Source organism: Oncorhynchus tshawytscha, linkage group LG06 (assembly GCF_018296145.1).
Source record: "Oncorhynchus tshawytscha isolate Ot180627B linkage group LG06, Otsh_v2.0, whole genome shotgun sequence".
Classification (NCBI taxonomy): domain Eukaryota; kingdom Metazoa; phylum Chordata; class Actinopteri; order Salmoniformes; family Salmonidae; genus Oncorhynchus; species Oncorhynchus tshawytscha.
The window spans coordinates 47,995,316-48,013,495 of NC_056434.1; the positions used below are offsets into that span (position 1 = coordinate 47,995,316).

The 18,180-nt window shown below is 42.5% G+C and overlaps 1 protein-coding gene across 4 annotated transcripts in view; it reads right to left on the reverse strand.

The window, feature by feature from the left end:
• LOC112252646 (suppressor of tumorigenicity 7 protein homolog) overlaps window positions 1–17,830 on the reverse strand; it is a 79,631-nt gene extending 61,801 nt beyond the window's left edge. For 2 of the 4 annotated variants that reach the window (XM_042323333.1, XM_042323331.1), the window contains exon 1: window positions 17,646–17,830. The gene's annotated coding sequence lies outside the window, so the exon portion shown is untranslated. Of the gene's footprint in view, window positions 1–17,385; window positions 17,555–17,645 lie in introns of those variants that run through there. The other 2 variants (XM_042323334.1, XM_042323332.1) reach the window with 1 other exon arrangement.
• Window positions 17,831–18,180: the final 350 nt, after the last annotated feature.

An 18,180-nucleotide genomic window follows, 5' to 3' on the forward strand; every position in this document is an offset into this window, starting at 1 on the left:
CTCAGTAAAACGCACGACAGCCCGCTTGGAGCTTGCAAAAATGCACCTTAAAGACTCTCAGACCATGAGAAATAAGATTATCTGGTCTGATGAAACCAAGATTGAACTATTTGGCCTGAATGCCAAGCTTCACATCTGGAGGAAACCTGGCACCATCCCTACACTGAAGCATGGTGGTGGCAGCATCATGCTGTTGGGATGTTTTTCAGTGGCAGGGACTGGGAGAATAGTCAGGATCGAGGAAAGATGAACAGAGCAAAGTACAGAGATCCTTGATGAAAACCTGCTCCAGAGCGATCAGGACGTCAGACAGGGACAAAGGTTCACCTTCCAACAGGACAATGACCCTAAGCACGCAGCCAAGACATTTGCAAAAATGTCTGAAAACCTGTGTTTGCTTTGTCATTATGGGGTATTTTGTGCAGAATTTAGGTAACCAAATGTGGAAAAAGTCAAGGGGTCTGAATACTTTCCGACTGCACTGAATGGCAATGTCTATTTGCATATAGGCCTAGAAGCTCTGATTGGTTATGGCACGGGCCTGAGTCTTGCCTGTCAATGCAATAGAACCTACTCCAATGCACTCTGCCTACAAAAAAAATATATTGATCAATTAGTTGTGCATACTAAGTCCTTGCATAGTTTGTTTTGGTATGTTACATTGAAAGAGGCTCATATTGAGTTGATTCGAGCACAGTTCCCACAGTAGAGCGAAACATTGATGATAGTGGTAACTAAAAAGGGGAAAACTCTAGAAAGTTGTGTGAAGTTCAATCTTGTGCTTCTCTGAGCGGGCTGATATAGATTGAACAATGGTGATAGGCCTACTTACATAATCACTAGAGGAAGCTTGGTAGCTAGGCTAGGCCTTATTCACCAGCTGTGAATCTGAGTCTACAGGCCTGAAACCCAATGTTTTTCACTCCAGCTTCAGTATGGTTGTAGTATCATATGCGCCGACATCATTCATAACTCCCTTTGTACCATTTGCATGAATTCAAACTTCAAATACTGAAAATCTAAACACTATAATCTCCGGCCTGGCCATTAACCAAACTGTCCTGCTATGGAAAGTGGGAAACCCGAGATGGAAAAACGCTTTCAGTGTAAACTTAAACGACTAAAACCAGATTAAGTATGTAGAAAAGATAAATGGGCATATATATTTTTAAATAATATAATCTTTGAGAACTAACAATGACCAAAATAAAAGCTAAACCGTCAGGGAGAATAGAAAATTCCAAAAACAATGAAATTAGCAGTATTGATTTTGTTATTATGTTTGAGCAAAAGAACACAGTTTTAGCCATGGCAAAATGCTTAGAATTGCAGGGAATTAGGTTTAAAAATGACAAAATAATTTCTCTTTGCTTCATGGCAAAATATGTACAATTGTAGGAAATAAGCTTTAAACTGGTCAAAATAAATATTAGCTCCATGGATAAATGTGCAGAATTGCAGGAAATTGGCTTTAAAATGCAAAAGTTTCTCTACATCGCCATGATGGGGTGCAGCTGAACTCTCCACCACCTAAGCCCCTTTTGGATCAGGAAAAAACACTGACCCTGACATATATTGGCTAGCAGCACCTGTAGAGTGCACTTGTGCTGATTTCTAGCCTGCTCTTGACACTTAGCTTACTTGGCCAGACCCCTCCTTTCCAGGCAGCTCTGGTGACTAGAGGACAGCTCAGTGTTAGGAGCATTGAGGGACAGCTGCCTGGTGAGGTTCTGTAGTGTTTCCCTGGCTTAGACTTTCTCCCAAGACAGGGGGGGGGGGCAAGAGTCCCCAAAACAACATCCAAGGTTGACATTTTCAGATTGGTGGCTATTGAAAGCAGAAATGTTGAAGCGAACTAGAGCGATTGGTAGGGTAGGGCAGCCTGGCCTGTCAAAGGAATGGCAAACATTGTTTTCTGTGCTCATGTTACTGACTGCACACAAGTTCTAAATTAAGGCCCCCATTCCAGTTGGGTCCCTCTCACAAACACAAGGGACATTGGTATTTCCACCAAGCTGACACTGCAACTGAAGTCGCCAGGCTAGGCGAGCTCATGGAATCTTAGGGTAGGCCTACATAGAGCCAATGCTCTGGGCTATAAGATGCTCGAAAAAAAACATGTGTAGGCCTATGAGCAGATTTGAGCATGGACTCTACACCAGTTGTGAAGCAAAAACTGGTTTGAAGACATGTTTTCGAATTCATAAAAAATAAGAAACTGAAATATCACATTTACATAAGTATTCAGACCCTTTACTCAGTACTTTGTTGAAGCACCTTTGGCCGCGATTACAGCCTTGAGTCTTCTTGGGTATGACGCTTCAAGCTTGGCACACCTGTATTTGGGGAGTTTCACCCATTCTTCTCTGCAAATCCTCTCAAGCTCTGTCAGGTTGGATGGGGAGCATTGCTGCACAGCTAATTTCAGGTCTCTCCAGAGATGTTCGAACAGGTTCAAGTCCAGGCACTGGTTGGGCCACTCAAGGACATTCAGAGACTTGTCCCGAAGCCACTCCTGCATTGTCTTGGCTGTGTGCTTAGTGTCGTTGTCCTGTTGGAAGGTGAACCTTTGCCCCAGTCAGGTCCTGAGTGATCTGCAGCAGGTTTTCATTAAGGAGCTCTCTGTACGGGCCTCCCGAGTGGCGCAGTGTTCTGAGGCACTGCATTGCAGTGCTAGCTGTGCCACTAGAGATTCTGGGTTCGAGTCTCGGCTCCCGAGTGACGCAGACAGCCGCGACCGTGAGACCCATGGGGCAGCGCACAATTGGCCCAGCGTCATCCGGGTTAGGGGAGGAGTTGGCCGCCAGGGATGTCCTTGCCCCATCGAGCACTAGAGTCTCATGCAGTGGACCGGGCGCAGTGCACGCTGACACGGTCGTGAGGTGTACAGTGTTTCCTCCGACACAGTGGTGAGGCTGGCTTCCGGGTTAAGTGGGCATTGTGTCAAGAAGCAGTGTGGCTTCGTTGGGTTGTGTTTCGGAGGACGCACGGCTCTCGAACTTCACCCCTCCCGAGTTTGTACAGGAGTTGCAGCAATGAGACAATTGGATACCACAAAATTGGGGAGAAAACAGGGTAAAAATCACACAAAAAATCTCTGTACTTTGCTCCATTCATCTTTTCCTCGATCCTGACTAGTCTCCCAGTCCGTGCCGCGGTCATGTGTCTTTTACTGAGGAGTGGATTCTGTCTGCTTGGCCCTCCTATGTAAAACATTATAAATGGCTCCCCATCCTCCGGATGTGTACCAAACTCACTAAAAGTGGGAGTAATAAAGGCCTATATCGAATTTCCCATTCCTCTCAAAAACATTTTTTAAAGTTTTTGCGCAGCAACTCACTGCCTTCCTGAAGACAAATAATGTATACGAAATGCTTCAGTCTGGTTTTAGACCCCATCATAGCACTGAGACTGCACTCGTGAAGGTGATAAATTACCTTTTCATGTCATCAGACCACGGCTCTGCATCTGTCCTAGTGCTCCTAGACCTTAGTGCTGCTTTTGACACTATCAATCACCACATTCTTTTGGAGAGATTAGAAACCCTACTTGGTCTACACTGACAAGTTCTTGCCTGGTTTAGATATTTTCTGTCAGAAAGAAGTCAGTTAGTCTCTGTGGAAGGTTTGCCCTCTGACAAATCAATTGTAAGTTTGTATTCCTCAAGATTCTGTTTTAGGACCACTATTGTTTTCACAATATATTCTACATCTTGGTGATGTCATTTGGAAACACAATGTACACTTTCACTGCTATGCGGACAACACATTTCCATATAACATTGTGAAGCCCCAAAATTGCCTACCCTGGAAGCCTGTGTTTCAGAAATAAAAAATGGATGGTGGCAAATGTTCTTCTTTTAAATTCGGACAAAACAGAGATGCTAGTTTTAGATCCCAAGAAACAAAGATCTGCTGTTGGATCTAACAATTAATCTTGATGGTTGTACAGTCGTCTCAAATAAAACTGAAGGACCTCGGTGTTACTCTGGACCCTGATCTCTCTTTTGACGAACAGCTTTTTTCCCCATCTTTGTAACATCGCAAAAATCTGAAAAGTTTTGTCCAAAAACGCAGAGAAGCTAATCCATGCTTTCGACACTTCTAGACTAGACAACTGCAATACCCTACTCCCCGGATAAAGAACAAAATAAACTTCAGTTAGTGCTAAACACGGCTGCCAGAATCCTCATTAAAACCAAATACTTGTATCATATTACTCCAGTGCTAGCCTCTCTACATTGGCTTCCTGTTAAGGCTAGGGCTGATTTCAAGGTTTTACTGCTAACTACAAAGAATTACATGGGCTTGCTCCTAACCATCTTTCTGATTTGGTCCTGCCATACATACTACAGTCTACGGTCATGCGGTCTACGGTCATAAGATGCAGGCCCCCTTATTGTCCCTAGAACAGCTAGAGGCAGGGCTTTCTCCTTTTTTATGGAATGATCTGCCTAGCCATGTGAGAGACGCGGACTCGGTCTCGACCTTGAGTAGGTCCTATGACTGAGTGTAGTCTGGCCCAGGGGTGCGAAGGTGAACGGCGACGAACTGGAGCGATGAACTGCCCTTGCCGTCTCTGCCTGGCCAGCTCCCCTCTCTCCACTGGGATTCTCTGCCTCTAACCCTATTACGGGGGCTGAGTCACTGGCATTCTAGTGCTCTTCCATGCGGTCCCTAGAAGGGGTGCGTCACTTGAGTGGGTTGAGTCACAGATGTCATCTTCCTGTCCGGTTTTGCACCCCCTCGGGTGGAGGAGATCTTTATGGGCTATAACTCAGCCTTGTCTCAGGGTAGTAGGTTGGTGGTCTGTAGATATCACTCTAGTGTGTGGGGGCTGTGCTTTGGCAAAGTGGGTGGGGTCATATCCTGTCTGTTTGGCCATGTCCGTAGGTTACGTCGGACGGTGCCACAATGTCCCCAGACCCCACCCGTCTCAGCCTCCAGTATCTATGCTGCAATAGTCTATGTGCCGGGGGGCTAGGGTCAGTCTGTTATATATGGTGTAATTCTCCGATCTTATTTGGTGTCCTGTGTGAATTTAAGTATGCTCACTAATTCTCCCTCTCTCTCTCCACTACCGGAGGACCGGAGCCCTAGGATCATGCCACAGGACTACCTGGCCTGATGACCTCTGGCTGTCCCCAGTCCATCTGGTCGTGCTGCTGCTCCAGTTTCAACTGTACTGCCTGCGGCTAGGTAACCCTGACCTTGTTACCGGACGTGCTACCTTGTCCCAGACCTGCTGTTTGACTCGCTCTCTCTCTCTTTCTACCGCACCTGCTGTCTCGACGTTTGAATGATCAGCTATGAAAAGCCAACTAACATTTACTCCTGAGGTACTGACCTGTTGCACCCTCTACAACCACTGTGATTATTATTTGCCCCTGCTGGTCATCTATGAAAGTTTGAACATCTTGAAGAACAATCTCGCCTTAATGGCCATGTACTCTTGTAATCTCCACCTGGCACAGCCAGAAGGACCCCTCTTCCCAGGTTCCTGCCTTTCTAGGGAGTTTTTCCTAGCCACCGTGCTTCTACATCTGCATTGCTTGCCGTTTGGTGTTTTAGGCTGGGTTTCTGTATAGCACTTAGTGACATCTGCTGTTGTAAAAAGGGCTTCATAAATACATTTGATTGATTGATTGATTAATGTCTGGCCACAATGTCTGGGAACTCGAGCTCTGTCAGAGTGATCATCGTGTTCTTGGTCACCTCTCTGATCAAGGTCCTTCTCCCCCGATTGCTCAGTTTGGCAGGGCAGCCAGCTCTAGGAAAAGTCTTGGTGGTTACAAACTTCTTCCATTTAAGAATGATGGAGGCCACTGTGTTCTTGGGACCTTCAATGCTGCAGACATTTTTTGGTACCCTTCCCCAGATCTGTGCCTCGACACAATCCTGTCTTGGAGCTCCTTCGACCTCATGGCTTGTTTTTTTTCTCTGACATGCACGGTCAACTGTGGGAATGTATATATGCCTTTCCAACCAAGATCAATGGAAACAGGATGCAATTGAGTCTCATAGCAAAGGGTCTGAATACTGTTTTAAATTATTTAATAAATTTGCTCAAATTTTTAAAAAATCTGTTTTTGCTTTGCCATTATGGGGTATTGTGTGTAGATTGATGAGGATTGTTTTTATTTATATAATCTATTTTAGAATAAGGCTGTAACAACTCAAAATGTGGAAAAAGTCAGGTGGTCTGAATCCTTTCCGAATTCACTGTATACTATAATTTCAAAACAATATTGACTCTGACATGTTCATATGAACTTTACACGTTGGTGCTTATGTGACCTCTCCACAAAGAGGTTCTTTCTTTCTCGCCCATGAGTCACAGTAAGGGAGGGAGGAGGAACTGCTAAAAAAGGGAATCTGGCACTTCTATTACTTTCTTCACAGCCAGTCAGACACAGCACATCATGCATACTCGAGTCAAGTATATTTTCTCATCCTCTTTTATGGCTAGAACTGAACTCCCTTTCTACTTTATTGGGCTAATCTTCTGCTATAGTCCACTGCTGCACACCACTGACTTCTAGCTTCCAAGGAAATACCCAGAGCTGTTTTTGCATGAGGGGGAGGGAGGGGGAACTAAGAAATAGAAAACTGTAATGTTGTCACGCCTTGGTCTTAGTATTTTGTGTTTTCTTTATTTATTTGGTCAGGCCAGGGTGTGACATGGGTTTATGTTGTGGTGTGTTTTTGTATTGGGGTTTTAGTAGGTATTTGGGATTGTGGCTGAGTAGGGTTGTCTAGGAAAGTCTATGGCTGCCTGAGGCGGTTCTCAATCAGCGTCAGGTGATTATCGTTGTCTCTGATTGAGAACCATATTTAGGTAGCCCGGGTTTCACTGTGTGTTTGTGGGTGATTGTTCATGTCTCTGTGTTAGTTGTCACCAGAAAGGCTGTATAGGTTTTCACATTTCCGTTTGTTGTTTTTGTATTGTTCGTATTTATCGTCATTAAAGATGTCTCGATTTAACCACGCTGCATTTTGGTCCGACTCTCCTTCGACGGAAGAAAGCCGTAACAAATGTCATAGTAATACCATAGATCAGGGATTGGCAACAAGCGGCCCCAAAGTTTTTAGGCAAATCTTTTTTTTAATAATGTTATCTAGTTGCCTAGATAACATGATTTGAGGAACATACCCACGGCTGAATCTAGTTGCCTACCCCTGCCATAAATGATATCAAGGAACATACTATAGAAATCCTATTAAATTTACTAGAGAGGCTATGTCACAAACCCTATAAAGTTCCAGAATGCGGTGAAAATGGCAGCCATCTTGGTCAGGGAGAAATCCAAAATCTATCTAATTGGAAGTATAGGCATAGGTGATTCATTTCCTGCTTTTAATTATGCAGGAAAATAAAAGGCATGTGATGTATCTGAAATTGTGTAATTGAATTAGTCAACCTAAAATAGTCACATAATTATAGTTTATACAGTTTATGGATGTATACAAATGTTCGCTATAAATAGCCTCTATAATATATGTAAACAGACCATAAAATGACTCATATTTTGGTTGCTATTATATTATTTAATTTTTAAAAATTACGGAATCATTCCTCTAAAACTGGCTGACTAGCTAACGCACAGTGTCGATAAATTCTTCACATTTATTGTTTGATAATATCTTATCACATAACTGGCAAACCATGGTTGTTTTTTAGATGGCGTTGCAGTGGATAGCAGCCACTTTACAGGCTCCTGACCAATTCTGCTATTTTGTGTGTTAAACTACGGTGATCTTAACTTTTTTTGTACATGTCGTAGCCATAAAACAGCATCTGGACATCAGAATAGCGATTACCAAACTTGATTTGCATGATAATTTCTACTTCAACGAGTCGGCAGCACTGGACAAGAACAGCACTCTCCTGCGAAGAGGAGAGGAAGTGATGGCGCAATAGATAAACGAGACGGCATGCTGACGAGACTACGTTGGCAAACAAATAAACCACCTCTACCCTCCGTTCTATTGGTGAATGTACAATCACTAGAGAGATAACAAACTGGACGAGCTCACACTATCCTCTATCAACGGGACCTGAAGAACTGCAATATTCTAGGTTTATCAGTGTCGTGGCTGAAGAAAGACAATTATACATCTAGCTTGTTTATCCATGCATCGTCGAGATCGAACCGCAGCCTCTGGTAAGACAAAAATAGGAGGAGTGTGTCTCTTTGTAAAAACAGCTGATGCAACCTCTAATGTTAAGGAAGTCTCAAGATTTGGCTCGTCTGAATTAGAACGCCTCAGAATACCTACAGATAATTCTATTTACCAAGATCTATATTTTTCACAACAGTCTATATACTACCACAAGCACTAAACTAGCAATATAGGGTCATAAACTAATAAGAAAAAGCACATTGAGGTGGCGCAATCTCATGACCACTGATTTTAATGCCGAAATCCATTTTACCTCATTTTTACCAGCATGTTAACTATACAACTAGAGGTGACAAAAATCGATGACATTTACTCCACACACAGAAATGCATACAAGCATATCCCTTGCCCTCCCTTTCGCAAATCTGACCATAACACCATCTTCCTGATTCCTGCTTATAAGCAACACCTCAAACAGGAAGTACCACAGACGCGCTCAATACGGAAGTGGACGCTAAATTACAGAACTGTTTTGCTAGCACAGATTGGAATGTGTTTCGGGATTCATCCTATAACATTAAGGAGTTTACTACATCAGTCAACGGCATGACCAGGAAAACCGTCAATACAGAACTAAAGATTTAATCCAACAACGCCAGTGCTGACGATTATCGGATGTGGCAGAGCTAGCAAACTATCACGGATTACAGATTACAAAGGGAAACCCAGCAGTGACGCGAGCCTACCAGATGAGCAAAAACGCCTTCTAAGCTCACTTCGAGACAAGCAACACTGAACCATGCATGAGAGCACCAACTGTTCCAGACGACTGATCTCGCTCTCCGATGTAAGAGAATCAGTAAGAGACTTTTAAACAGATTAACATGCACAAAGCCACAGGGCCAGAAGGATTACCAGGATGCGTACTCAGAGCACGCACTGACCAGCTGACTAGTGTCTTCACTGACATTTTCAACCTCTCCCTGACCCAGTCTGTAATACCTACATGGTTCAAGCAGACCCCCATAGTTCCTGTGCCCAACAACACCAAGGTAACCTGTCTAAATGAATAATGCCCCGTAGCACCTCCATCTGTAGCCATGAAATGCTTTGAAAGACTGGTCATGGCTCACAACAATATCATCCCAGACACCATGGACCAACTCCAATTGCAATACTGCCCCAATAATCCACAGATGAGGCAATCTCAAATGGACTCCACAATGCCCTCTCCCACCTGGACAACAGGAAAACCTGTGTGAGAATGCTTTTAATTGATTAAAGCTCAGCTTTCAACCCCATAGTGCCCTCAAAGCTCATCACTAAACTCAGGACCCGGGGACTGAACACCTCCGTCTGCAACTGGATCCTGGACCTCGACGGGCCGCCCCTAGGTGGTGAGGGTAGGCAACACCACATCCGCCATGCTGACGATCAACACGCAGGCCCCTCAGGGGTGCGTGCTGAGTTCCCTCCTGTATTTCCTCTCCACCCACGACTGCGTGGCCGCAAACGACTCCAACACCATCATTAAGTTTCCTGATGACGTGGTAAGCCTGACCATCACCGACGACATTTAGACCTCTCCCTCAACGTCAGCAAGACAAAGGAGCTGATCGTGGACTTCAGGAAATGGAGGGCTGAGCATGCCTCCATCCACATCAACAGGGCTGTAGTGGAGTGGGTCAAGAGCTTCAAGTTCCTCGGTGTCCACATCAATAAGTAATTAACATGGTCCACACACACCAACAGTCGTGAAGACGGCACGACAATGCCTCTTCCCCCTCAGGAGGCTGAAAAGATTTGGCATGGTCCCTCAGATCCTCAAAAGGTTCTAGATCTGCACCATTGTGACTATCTTGACTAGAGGTTGACCGATGTATGATTTTTCAACGCCGATATCGATTATTGGAGGACCAAAAAAAGCTGATACTGATTAAATTGGCCACATATTTTTTATGTAATTTTATTTTTTTAATAGTGAAAACAGGTTTATACATTTTAACAAATGTATTTAAAAAAAATGTAAATACCTTCTTTAGATCCTTTGCTATGAGACTTGAAATTGAGCTCAGGTGCATCCTGTTTCCATTGATCACCCTTGAGATGTTTTGACAACTTCAATGGCATCCACCTGTGGTATATATTCAATTGATTGTACATGATTTATAAAAGGTCCCACACTTGACAGTGTAAGTCAGAGCATAAACCAAGCCATGAGTTTGAAGGAATTGTCCGTAGAGCTCAGAGACCTGATCTGGGGAAGGGTACCAAAACATGTGTGCAGCATTTAAGGTCCCCAAGAACACAGTGGCCTCCATAATTCTTGAATGGAAGAAGTTTGGAACCACCAAGACTCTTCCTAGACCTGGCCGCCCAGCCAAACTGAGCAACTGGGGGAGGTGAGGTGACCAAGAACCTGATGGTCACAGACAGAGCTCTAAAGTTCCTCTGTGGAGATGGGAGAACTTTCCAGAAGGGCAACCATCTCTGCAGTACTCCATCAATCAGGCCTTTATGGTAGAGTGGCCAGAAGGAAGCCACTCCTTAGTAAAAGGTACATGAAAGCCCACTTGGAGTTTGCCAAAAGGCACCTAAAGAATCTCAGACCATGAGAAACAAGATTCTCTGGTCTGATGAAACCACGATTGAACTCTTTGGCCTGAATGCCAAGCGTCACGTCTGGAAGAAACCTGGCACCAGCCATACGGTGAAGCATGGTAAGGGAACCATTATGCTGTGGGGGTGTTTTTCAGTGACAGGGACTGAGACAGTAGTCAGGATCGAGGAAAGATGAACGGAGCAAAGTACAGAGAGATCCTTGATGAAAACCTGCTCCAGAACTCAGACTGGGGGTGAAGTTTCACCTTCCAACAGGACAACGACCCTAAGCACACAGCCAAGACAACGCAGGAGTGATGTCTTTGAGTGACCCAGCCAGAGCCCCGACTTAAACCCGATCAAACATCTCTAGAGACCTGAAAATAGCTATGCAGCGACGCTCCACGACCAACCTGACTAAGTTTGAGAGGATCTGCAGAGAAGAATGGGAGGAACTCCCAAATACAGGTGAGCCAAGCTTGTAGCGTCATTCCCAAGCCTCAAAGCTGTAATCGCTGCCAAAGGTGCTCCAACAAAGTACTGAGTAAAGGGTCTGAATACTTGTGTAAATATGATACATTTATTTTTAATAAATGAGCAGAAAATCCAAAAACCTGTTTTTGCTTTGTCATTATGGGGTATTGTGTATATTTAATACATTTTAGAATAAGGCTGTAACCCAAACAAAATGCGAAAAAATTAAATGGTTCTGAATACTTTCCGAAGGCACTGTATATCACCAGAAGTACATTCCCCATTTATTCCTAATCTACATGTTTCTTTGGTTACGGTAGTTTATGTTAATACTTTCAATATTATTATTCCAGTCTTCCCGTTATCATTGTCATAGTGGACACATTGTTTGCAGAGTGAACAACCTATGCTACACTTGTGAGAAACAAGTTTTGGTTTATTTTATTCCATTTACTTGTTGTCAAATTTAGTCAGTCTTGTGTTTGGAGCGCTCGTGTCAATGTTGAGTTAGGCCTATAGGATATCTGGCCTGCACGTAAATGTAGGAATATAAATGTCTGTTTTTATATCCACTGAGAATTACAATAGTTCCTCAATGTATTTGAAAAAGCTTTCCAGCTCTCTCCCTTTCTAAAACCACTCAGCGTGAAAGGGAAAAATGTCATGCTCAGATCCAGTGGAAACGTCATAAAATAGGCCTACCTGATTCATTCTTATCAGTGCTTGACTTGGACTGAAATCAGTTCTGGTACTCAATTTTGTGTGCTGATACTGTTCAAATGTAGGTGCAGGAGCTACACAATATTTTTGAGCTAATATTCTATAAGAGGAACAGGAGCTCAAGCAGTAGAAAATGTGAGGTGCCAGTGCTCAGCACCTGCCACCCTTGCGCAAATAGCCTACAGCGGTGTCTGTCCAGCGCTCACTGGCACGGAAGCTCAGAGCCCAGAATAAGTTTGCTAGTGCAAGCTTTGGGCTTGACCGAAGTTAATAGTAGTACAGTAGCACAACGTTTCAAGTTCATTGCTGACGGGACATGTTTAGCCAATGTGATTTATAGGATATTTATTTTCTACTTGCAGGCTGCAATTTTTTTATTTGTTGGCTTTATGTAGGCTATTTTTTGATAGTAGGCAATGGCAATAAAAAAAAGTAACTTCTAGGTTTGTTTCCTGTTCATTCAGATGTGGACAGAATTGTGATGAACCAAATGACAATGTTTTTGAGATAGGAAGACGTTATTATAAATTAACGTGAAAACCATAACTGGCACGCAGATCAGTAGAAACATTGATTTGTTTTCATGTACAGTGCCTTCAGAAAGATTAATTCCACATTCTGTTATGTTACAGCTTGATATAAAAATGAATTAAATATACATGACCGTTCAAAAGTTCAGGGTCACTTAGAAATATCCTTGTTCGTGAAAGAAAATCACTTTTTTGTCCATTAAAATGATCAGCAATACAGTGTAGACATTGTTAATGTTATGGTAGCTAGAAACAGTAGTTATTTAATGGAATATCTACGTAGGCATACAGAGGCCCATTATCAGCAACCATCATTCCTATGTTTCAATGGCGCGTTTTTTTTTTTTTTTTTTTTTTTTAACCTTTATTTAACCAGGCAAGTCAATTACGAACATATTCTTATTTTCAATGACGGCCTGGGAACAGTGGGTTAACTGTCTGTTCAGGGGCAGAACGACAGATTTGTACCTTGTCAGCTCGGGGTTTGAACTCGCAACCTTCCGGTTATTAGTCCAACGCTCTAACCACTAGGCTACGCTGCCGCCCCGTTGTGTTAGCTAATCCAAGTTTATCATTTTAAAAGGCTAATTGATCATTAGAAACCCATTTGCAATTATGTTAACACAGCTGAAAACTGCAATAAAAAAAACGGGCCTTCTTCAGACTAGTTGAGTATTTGGGGCATCTGCATTTGTGAGTTTGATTACAGGCTCAAAATGGCCAGAAACAAAGAACTTTCTTTGAGAAAGATCTCGTACAACGATGTGTACTACTCCTGTCACAGAACAGCGCAAACCCCAGAGTACAAATGAGAAAGAGGACAAGTACATTAGATTGTCTAGTTTGAGAAACAGATGCCTCACAAGTCCTCAACTGGCAGCTCCATTAAATAGTACACGCAAAAGACCAGTCTCATCGTCAACAGTCAAGAGGCAACTGACTCCAGGGAAAAAAAAGCCATATTTCAGACTGGCCAATAATAAAAAAAGATTAAGATGGGCAAAAGAACACAGACACTGGACAAAGGAAGATTGGAAAAAGTATTATAGACAGCAAATCTAAGTTTGAGGTGTTCGGATCACAAAGAAGAACAATCTTGAAACGCAGAAAAAAATGAAGAGCTGCTGGAGGTGTGCTTGACACCATCATGGCGGATGATGGTCTGGGGGTGCTTTTGTGGTGGTAAAGTGGGAGATTTGTGCAGGGTAAAAGGGATCTTGAAGAAGGAAGGCTATCACTCCATTTTGCAACACCATGCCATACCCTGTGGACAGTGCTTAATTGGAGCCAATTTCCTCCTACATGAGGACAATGACCCAAAGCACAGCTCCAAACTATGCAAGAACTATTTAGGGAAGAAGCAGTCAGCTGGTATTCTGTCTATAATGGAGTGGCCAGCACAGTCACTGGATCTAAACACTATTGAGCTGTTGTGGGAGCAGCTTGACCACATGGTACGTAAGAAGTGCCAATCAAGCCAATCCAACTTGTAGGAGTGCTTCAGGAAGCATGGGGTGAAATCTCTTCAGATTACCTCAACAAATTGACAACTAGAATGGGAAGGTCTGCAAGGCTATAATTACTGCAAATGGAGGAAATTCAAATGTATAACCTTGTCAACATCTTGACTATATTTCCTATTCATTTTGCAACTCATTTCATTTGAGTTTATTAGTATAGTTTTCATGGAAAACAAGGACATTTCTAAGTGATCCCAAAACTTTTGAACACACAATACCACATAATGATCAAGTGCAAACATGTTTTTTGACATTTAATTTTTTTTTACTGAAAATGAAATATAATTTACAAAGTATTCACACCTAAGTCGATACTTTGTAGAATCACCTTTGAGAAAGGATTGCGTGACGACTAACTTAGCAACCGAAAGACGCAGCGTGACAACGTGAACGCAATGGTCGACAGTCTGCTGGGCGGGGCATTTTACGTTCCTTTATTCATCGGATTCCTATCTCCTTTCTATAATATCTCTGGCAACAGCACCATGTAATGCACCCTGGTCGAAATAGGCAGAAAAATATGAAAAGAAATTGCTAGAACCTCTGTTAAATTGCACATTTCTAGAGATAGGAATATCGCAAAAATATACTCAATGGCTCATTCAAGAGAAGACATCTTCCCGAGTTATGACATTGGCCAGGATTGAAATCTGACTTGTATGATCAAATCTAATTTTATAGGTAGACCTTGAATGCTTACTTACGTGAAATGCTTACTTACGAGCCTCTAACCAACAATGCAGTTTAAAAAAATAACACAATAATAATGAATTAATAGGAATACAAAGTAGATTGCAAAAAATATCTATTAACTACCAGTGTAGTATGAGCGACTTTATCACAGTGCTACATCATACCGGACAGATTTCTGCCTGCTCGAATGCCAACAACTCAGAAACACTTAAACATGAAATGCATAAAAAACAATATAACATTCAAAATGGGTGAACCTTTCCTTTAACAGAGTATGAACTTTTAAAAGTAAGATTTTCACTGTGCAGTTACTTTAAAGGTGCAATACTTTATGCAGAAATCGCATTTCCTGGTTGCTAAATTTAAAATATATCGCCTAATTTCAAGTTTATGGGACAAAACAAGAAGTCATTGTGTAGAGAATCATTGTACCATCTAAACCTCTGAAATAGTTTCCATAACCATAAATATAGTTTAAGCGGTAGTGGTGTACAAAACCAAAAGTAAAAGATGCAAAAATGAAAAATAACGGAACGCATAGAAATAGCACACACAGAACAGATCTACTGCTTCTTGGACTTGCTTTCAATGAAAGATCTATAACTCATATTTCTATGTTAATTTGGTCAGGTCGCCCAAAAAGTTACATATTGCAGCATTAAGACATTGTGATGTCATAAGCAAAAATGGGGTTGTGGGTGAGGCTGAGCATTCATGCCACAGTGAACCCAGCACCTAAGTCAAGTACAGTGACTTTGCATTTCAACATGCATGCCTGGTCTGCTTCCCCAGGCCCATTCCAGTTCTTACCACCCTGCCCCTACCTCAACCCCCCACGACACACACGTTTGCTCGCCGGCAAACATACACAAACACCAATGACAGTAAAAAAAAAAAAACAGAGACAAGAAAACACACTATAGTGCACACTGAACTGGTGATTTTATACCAAATATGTCCCTCAGCTAGTCTGTGTATCTAAACGTTGCCTGGCCCTACACTCCTCAGCCAGCCAGCTGGCCCACTGAAAGAGCACATTCTTTCATCTGCTCCTCACCACTACTCTGTCACAGAGGACAGAGACTAGATGCTGTTCACAAGGAACCACCTAATCAAATGCCAACTTTGACATAACATTTTTTATGAAAATCATATATGACTGACTGACAAGCCAACAATGACTTATTCTGACCCCCCAAGTGCTTGTTGAGCCTCTCCTGAAATCATAAATGGCAACCAGAAAACACATGCCATGTGTTTGATAAAATGGTTACAGAAGTAAACACTAAGTATTTCATAATCATATAGCTATTTTACATACTGAACAAAAATATAAAAACCCAACATGTAAAGTGTTGGTCCCATTTTTCATGAGCTGAAATTAAAGATCCCAGAAATTTTCCATACACACAAAAAGCTTATTTCTCTCAAATGTTGTGCACAAATTTGCTTACATCCCTATTAGTGAGAATTTCTCCTTTGCCACAATAATCCATCCACCTGACAGGTGTGGCATATCAAGAAGCTGATAAAACAGCATGATGATTACACACGTGCACTTTGTACTGGGGACAATAAAAGGCCACTCTAAAATGTGCAGTTGTGTCACACAACACAATGCCACAGACTTCTTAAGTTGAGGGAGCACGTAATTGGCATGATGACTGCAGGAATGTTCAACAGAGGTGTTGCCAGATAATTTAATGTAATTTTTTAAACATAATTTTAGAGAATTTGGCAGTACATCCAATCGGACTTACAACCACAGACCACATGTAACCACGCCAGCACAGGACCTCCACATACAGGACCTCCACATACAGGACCTCCCACATACAGGACCTCCACATACAGGACCTCCACATACAGGACCTCCACATACAGGACCTCCACATACAGGACCTCCACATACAGGACCTCCACATACAGGACCTCCACATACAGGACCTCCACATACAGGACCTCCACATACAGGACCTCCACATACAGGACCTCCACATACAGGACCTCCACATACAGCATCTTCAACTGAAGGATTGTATGGCGGGAGGTGGGTGCCGAGGAGTATTTCTGTCTGTAATAAAGCCTTGTTGTGGGGAAAAACAAATTCTGATTGGCTGGGCATAGATCCCCAGTGGGTGGACCGGACTCAAGTGGGTGGGCCTATGCCCTTCCAGGCCCACCCATGGCTGCGCCTCTGCCCAGTCGCGAAATCCATAAATATGGGCCTAATTTATTTCAATTGACTGATTTCCTTTATTGAACTAACTCAGTAAAATCGTTTATATTTTTGTTCGGTATAGTTAGCTACCCACATCAGACATCTCACATATCTATTTTATACCCCTATCCGAGACCGACTTAAAAAATATAAATATATTAAAATGGATTATTACTACAAACACGGTTTCATAGATGAGACATTCCTTACTGTCTAGTCATGTACGTTAGCTAACTAGTAGATTTGCTAGCTGGGTAAAGAAAGATAAAACAAAAGTGAATTGTACTGCGACATTAGCGCACAATCTGGCGGCATGCTTGTAATCTGTACGGTTAGCTAAAGTAATCTAAGTGCACTTGGAACATGACTTGGCTAGATAGCTAAGGGGTTGCGGACCCCTTACTGCAGCTAGCAAAGTTAGCAAATATAGAAACTTTGAAAAAGTGTGGTTACAGTGTCCACAAACACTATACACAAAATGCGAAGGTGTTGAATTGTCTTACCGAGAAATGAGTTAGGTGAAAGCCAGCAATAACAGGCATCGGTTGCATTTTCGTACTAGCTAAAACTAGCTAGGCTATGCTAGCAAAACAAGCGAAGGAAGAACAAGATTTATGTCTGGCTAGAGCGCGAGACTGTATACGTGTCTGTTAGCAAACACGCATTAGCTCGAGCTAGTCCCGATGAACTTTCTTAGCAAGCAAGTTGCCCACCTACAACTTTGAAGTCGTTAAAAAAGGATGTTGACATAAGAGACTCTCACCTGTGGTCAGGTTGTCGCTGTATCTGAATGGCACTCGTAAAATGTAAACCAAAAATAACCATAACAGAGAACCAGGTTGTCAGAAGTATGTCCAAGACCAGGCAATGGAGGACTTGAGTTGTTCTATTAATATGCCTGTCCCATTTTCAGCCATGATACTCTGGGCTCTCAGTGTATTCTGGGACGATGTATGATACTTCAATGACTTTCAAGGATGGAAACATATGGCTTCTTTGATGAAACCTGTCATTTGAGAGTTTATTAGTATAGTGCAACAAAACATACACAAAAACATATTCAAATTATTTATGAAAGATTACTATCTTTCACCTTTTTAAAAATGAGAACAAGGCAACAGTTGTCCCCCAGAGGGCCAATTAGTGACAACAATTCAAACTCAAACAGGACAGGGGATATACTGTACTTGTTCAATTTTTGGAATTTTAGTTGATCACTATAGACTCCCCTTGGGCCTATCGGTGTAATTTTGTAAATGCCAGATCTTTATGGCATCATTCACCCCAAATCAGGCCAG